Source organism: Carlito syrichta, unplaced genomic scaffold, assembly GCF_000164805.1.
Source record: "Carlito syrichta isolate Samal-C Ts95f unplaced genomic scaffold, Tarsius_syrichta-2.0.1 Scaffold288416, whole genome shotgun sequence".
NCBI lineage: Eukaryota > Metazoa > Chordata > Mammalia > Primates > Tarsiidae > Carlito > Carlito syrichta.
The window spans coordinates 137314-143389 of NW_007232512.1; the positions used below are offsets into that span (position 1 = coordinate 137314).

At 48.8% G+C, this 6076-nt stretch overlaps 1 pseudogene; it reads left to right on the forward strand.

Moving 5' to 3' along the window:
* The first annotated feature begins 1310 nt into the window (after window positions 1–1310).
* Window positions 1311–5179, forward strand: LOC103255804 (annotated as a pseudogene).
* The last annotated feature ends 897 nt before the right edge of the window (window positions 5180–6076 follow it).

Here is a 6076-nt window from a genome sequence, read left to right on the forward strand (position 1 = left end):
TACAGAGAAGTACAGAGAGCAAGTTTGTGAGGCAGAGCCTTTAATGATACAACTGTTGCTTGACAAGCGGGACACAGAGGCTTAGATGGGGAGAAGTACTTGTCCAAGGTAAAACAATGGACTGGTGGCAGGGCAGGGGGAGGCCAAGTCCTAGACTCCACCCAAGTGCCCCCCTCACTCTCTCATACACAACACACTGACACAGAAACTGGTCTGACTTACAATGTAATGGCTGTGCAGGTTCCAACTCCTCATTTCTGCTGCTCAGGGGTCCGTCCACTGCTCTGGTGTCGGGGTTTTCTGTTCAAAGGCATGGATGAGTGGGAGCTCTTTGGCTAGGCAATTGTTCACCACCCTGGGGTGAGAGATGTGGTTAGGAAACATTAGGACAGGGGCTAGGGCGTGGTCCCCTAGGCTAGCGTGATCAAGGTGACGGCAGCGTCCCCACAGTTGTAGTCCCCAGGACGTGGGAACCTGTGGGCTTTGGACCATAACTGAAACACTCAAAGCTGGGGCCACAAAGACAGAATCTTCAAGGCCAGAGTCACATTGGAGAGCATGAGGGAGTGAGGTTGTCAGGGAAGGGGGATTAGCCAGGGCTGTGGTCCTGGAGCTGCATGAGGCATTCCCGGGGCATCACCTGTGTCTCTATAGTAGTGGCTTCCCCTTGAACTTGGCCATCACCACCAAGACTAGGAAAATGGACATGCAGCGTTTGAGGCTTGTAACCTCCATCTCCTACCGATCCAAGGTAGTGAAGGGGGAAGAAGTGAAATGTGCACTCAAGCAGTTTTTTTTTAATTTTTAATTTTTGAGTAGGAATCTCACTCTGTTGACCAGCCTGGAGTGCAGTGGTGTCATAGCCAAATTGCAAGTCTTAAGGAGGTGCCATCACACTGGGAGTTAAATTAGAGTCCTTTATTGCTGGTGGTCGAGAGCAGGCTCATGCCAGGAAAACTGTCGGCCCAGAATGGAGCAAGTAAGGGGTTTATAAAGGTCCAAACTACAATTTTATCAGAGTCAAGTGGCATGCAAACAGGAAATTTCAGTTACAGAATAGTTAACAGAACAGTAACAATTACAGAACAGTTTGTCTCAGGCAATTACAGAACAGCTTATCGGGGTTTTCTGTCAAACACCCTCTTCCCAACATCAACCCAGTGTCGGAGGCATGATAGAGAGTTGCGCACATCCCCTGCAGGGTTTCTCAGCCCTTCAGAGGCCTCAGGAAAAGTGGTGCTCAAGTAGCGCCCCCTCAACGCATGGAATGCTGAAGTGTTCTGGCCCATTGAAGAAGGTCGAATGGCTCCATGACCTTTGATGTGGCTACAGCTGTTTCTGGAAAGACTATGAGATTTCCAGTAATGGAGCATAGGTATGGATTTAGAGCAGAAAGAGCAGGCTTGCCTGAGTTGCAAAATTGTGGGTGATGCTCCATGTCCCTTTTCACCACAAGTTGTTAGCAGTGGTAGGACCTTGCACAAAGGTCCCCGAGAACTAGGAAGGACATCATGTAATGCAGTTTGTGCCAGGTCTTTTGGGAGTAGGAAATTACAAGTTTCAGGTATCACCCAATGTTTCCCTGTGTTTTCAAGGCCAGTTTCTCAGCCCATAAATTATTTTTGCCTCTTAATTTTGTCTCTTGTTCCCATCATAGAGGGAATAATCTGGTAAAGCTGAGAGTCATGGAAATGACTGGGGTCCTGAGATCATTTCCTGAACTGTTTTTAGTTTCCTTAGACCAGGAGCCCCCAGTTTGTGGTCTGTTAGGAACTGGGCTGCACAGCAGGAGGTGAGTGGCTGGTGAGCTGAACTACATCTTCTGTCATATCAGCAGGGGCATTCGATTCTTATAAGAGCAGGAAACCTATTGTAAACTGCGCATGTGAGGGATATAGGTTAGGCACTCCTGGTGAGAATCTAATCCCTGATGATCTGAGATGCAGCTGAGGTGGTGATGAGCAGCGAGGTTTGACTGCACATCCTCTTCCTCCCATCTGTGGAAAAATTTCTGAGCTATTTCTGGTACACTGATCTATCCCTGTCAGGACTTGCCAAGAGCCACTCCGTCTTCTTTGCTTACCTCTCTGAAATCCTGCTTTCTTTTTTGAGTGTATGGTTGCCACTTCCTACTGTCTTGTCTTTTATGTTTCTAAGACTAAAAAACAGGGCAAGCCCATCAGGTCCCTTACCACTCTGGGAGTTTTACTGTCCTCTCAATAAATTCTGCTTTCTAAAAACAAAAACTAAAACACATATTACTGAGTGTCTCCAGTTTCCAGCAGTAGGGTTGGTCTGAATAACCCAGGGTGCCAAAACTAGAAAAGGAAGTCTATGCTGTGTGTTTCAGTCGGATCTTCTCTCCCTTCTCCCCACCCTCAGTATCCTCTGGAAAGCCCTAGACAAAATGGCTGAAGTCAAGTTTCTGTTGGAAGAGAGGTGGATTGGTAAACTGGAGAGCAAACTGGATGACCAGATTAAGTGAGATCCCAAGAGCAGCAGTCAGGGAGCCTGTGGCCACAGCCTAGTGGAAGCATCACATGGGGTTTCTGGCAGAGTGGATCTGACACTGGGAAGGAGATCATTCTCAGTCTTAGAGGCAGGATCTTCCTAGTTCTATCTCTACAGGCTTAGATGATTTCCCCCTTACCTCCTTCGTCTTTGGGTCTGGGATAGTCAGCCTTGTCCTTCCAATTCTCCCATTTCTTCTAGTGGTTGGTTTACAGAGTCACGCCTTCTGTGTCTTAAAACCAGCCTTCCGGACCCCTTCAGACTGCCATTTCCTTGGCTCTCCCACTCTTGCCCTCCCAGCAAACCCGCAGTGGGAAGATTCCTCATTCATCTGAGTATAGTCACGCTGCCATTATGGTGTTGTTTGAATTCAGGGGGATGTATTCAGCTGTGCCTGAGGTGGTCAGGGTGCAACACTTGATCTTTTTTTGAATTTTTCATTGGATTATAACATATATTAAAAGAAAAGTAAGCCGGGCTCGGTGGCTCAGCCTGTAATCTCGCACCTTTGGGAGGCTAAGGTGAGTGGATTGCCTGAGCCCGCAGGTTCGAGACCCGCCTGGGCAACTTGGCAAGACCTCATCTCTACAATAAATCAAAAATTAGCTGGGCGTGGTAGTGCATGCCTGTAGTTCCAGCTACTTGGAAGACTAAGGTGGAAGGATCGCTGGAGCCCAGCAGGTTGAGGCTGTGGTGGCCAGGAGCGGCCACTGCACTTCAGTCTGGATGACAGAGTTAGACTCCAACTCAAAAAAAAAAAAAAGGAAGAAAAAGAAAAGTACATATAAGTATACAGCTCAATGAAATTTTGCCTAACTGAACACCTCTGTAACCAGCAATCAGAGTAGAAAACAATATGAACAGCCACTCAGAAGCCACCCTCTGTCCCTTTCTAGTTCCTTCCCCCAAGGGTATCCTCTGTCCTGATGTCATGCAAGTCTACTTAGCCTGGCAGTTCCGGGATATTTAGAAGAAGGGGCTGGGATCGTGTTGGGCCCTTGGTGCTCACTGGAGAGGTTGGGCCCAACACGAACTCACAGGGCTGCTCTAGCAGCTCAGTGCAGCTTGGGTCTGGGGCAGGCACCCATCTCTGGTGGCTCAGGGGCTCCCTTCCATTTCACAGTGGCCAGGACCTCCAGCCTGTACAATGACTCGGAGACCACGCACAGAGAGGTGTTACTGACCCTGCCCCTGTGAATCAGGAAGCCTGGTGACAAGTAAGGGCATCAGCTGCAAAGTGGGAGCTGGTGTCCAGGTGCTGGGATTATATGCTTTGTTCCAATTTCAGGCTCCATCCCTCTGTGAGACCATTCCAGTCTCCGGGGACTATGTGGACAAACTTGGAGACGAGGTGGCAGCCCTGGTGGTAAAGGCTGTGGATGGGGCAAGCAGTGTATCCTGGCTGAGGTGGTCTGTAACAGCCACGCCACCGACAAGTGAGTGCCCGCCAGCCTCATGGGCTGTCCCCTTGTCACACCTACTTAACCACTGCTTTGTTGCCTAACTGTAAATTGGGAGAAAATCTCCCTAGGCGGCGCTCTGGGGGGATGGCATGTGAAGGGAGCATCAGGCTCTTCCAGCTCTTCGTCTCTCCCTGACTCGGACCGCCCGCTTGCTGCATTTGCCTTGTGATCATCTGCAGGTATGAGATAGATGACATGGATGAAGAAGGCGAAGAGAAAGTGGCAGCGGAAGCCTGGGAGGCAGCCCAACTGCTGGAAAGTGTCTGTCCACTGGCCATGGGTTGACATGAGCCCTCCTGACTCAGTGACAGACCATCTCATCGCCCCAGTGGAAGGTCAATCCTGAGGCGGACCCCGAAGCCTTATTCCAGAAGGAGAAGCTCGTGCTGGTCCTGTATTCCCAGACCACCTGCTTCTACCGTGTCCTGATCCATGCACCCCCACAACGGGTAAGGCAAGATCTGCAGGATACAACATTCCTGACACTAGAAATAGGCTGACCAGACTGGTCAGGGGGTCATCTTCCCACTTTCTCCTCATCTCCAGCTTCTGAGCTGAAGGGACCTGGAAGCTGCACTCCCTCTTCTGCTTTCCTGAGTTTGTTCTGTCAGCCTCTCCAGCCCTGCCAACCACCCTCCACCCGCTCCTTGCCATCCCTCCTAGCAAGCCCCGCGTGGGCCTACCATTCTTGCAGTCTCACCTCACTTCTGCATTTAGAGGAGATCAAGCTGTGCATGCACGTTGCCTGAGGGCAGGATCCCTGCCTGTCACCCTCTGTGTTGTCCTTAATCCCCTTAACATGTTGGCCCCAAACAGCACTAAGCCTTTCAGTTATGGCCCAACTGGGTAGGGAGCGAGGCTACTTTCTCTGTGCTCTTTATCCCCTATCCTTGTCCTCTATTGCTAAGAACTTTGGCGCAGCAGGGAATGAGGCCAAGATATCTTGACTCAAGTGAAAGATAAAGAAAGGAGCTCTTGCCAGCCCATGGTCCGGAGGCCTCTGTCAGTCTAGGGCAGTGCAGGGAGAGGATAGGCTGGCCTGGCATGGGCTTTCTGACCAGCCCCTCCCATCTGCTCTGCTGCAGCCCCAGGATGACTACTCAGTTGTGTGTGATGAGGACACGTCCTATGCAGATGGCTCTTCCCTTCCCCTCAACATGGCTCTGAGGTACATGGAGGCTTGTAAGGAGCCCAAGAAAAAGTGAAGTCTCCTGCCTTCCTCAGGGTTGGTAACAAAGGAAGTCCTGTGATTCAATAAATACTCTTCCCTGTTGGGAGCCGGCCACGGAGGCCCACTGAGCGTTAGGGATCAGGGAGGGCCGTGGACCCCGAGACCGCTAGGACGTGTTCAGGAGCCGTAGACCCCATTTTCCTCCCCCTTTTGCCATGCAGCACAAAAACAACCTAAAGGAACTCTGCTGGCCTAAGCTGAAGGCTCTGTGACTGTGACAGACATAGCTCACTCTAGAAACCCATTGTTCCTGTTTCCCATAAACTGTGGTTTCGGCTTAGGTATTAGATATAATTCAAATTCAGGTCACATTTGGGAGCCTTTTATATGGTACAAGCTTCTTTGTAAGATTTAAAAGAATATTTGTAGAATTAGTATATACTTATGGAGAGCTGTTTTCAGCTTTTCAATGGTATAGATGATTATCAAGAGTGGCCCAGCACAGAGTTTGGGCTGGGCCACATTCCTGAGAGCCCAGCGCGTACTTTGGACTGGGCTGCATTCTTTTAGGCCGACTTTAGCTACAGTTAACGTAAGGTCTTTTTTCTACCTATTATAGAAATTGAATTTATTTTATTCATAGAAGGTATTGTGGAATAGGTCATACTACGTCAAGGAATCATGTTAGTTCAAGCATAATCAATCATGATATTTTTAGGTTTAATAAGAATATAGTTAACTTTAGAAATTTCATTGTCTCCATTTTCTACTATCATGGTTTTGGCCTTAGTACATTTACAGTTTATATTTGGAAGCTTTACTGCTGCTAATCAGCTTTATATATTAGAATTAGGAATTGGAAAACTTTCATAGAATTAGGATAGATATATAGGACTTTAGAATAGCCTTTTTGTTAAGAGATTGTAGTCTA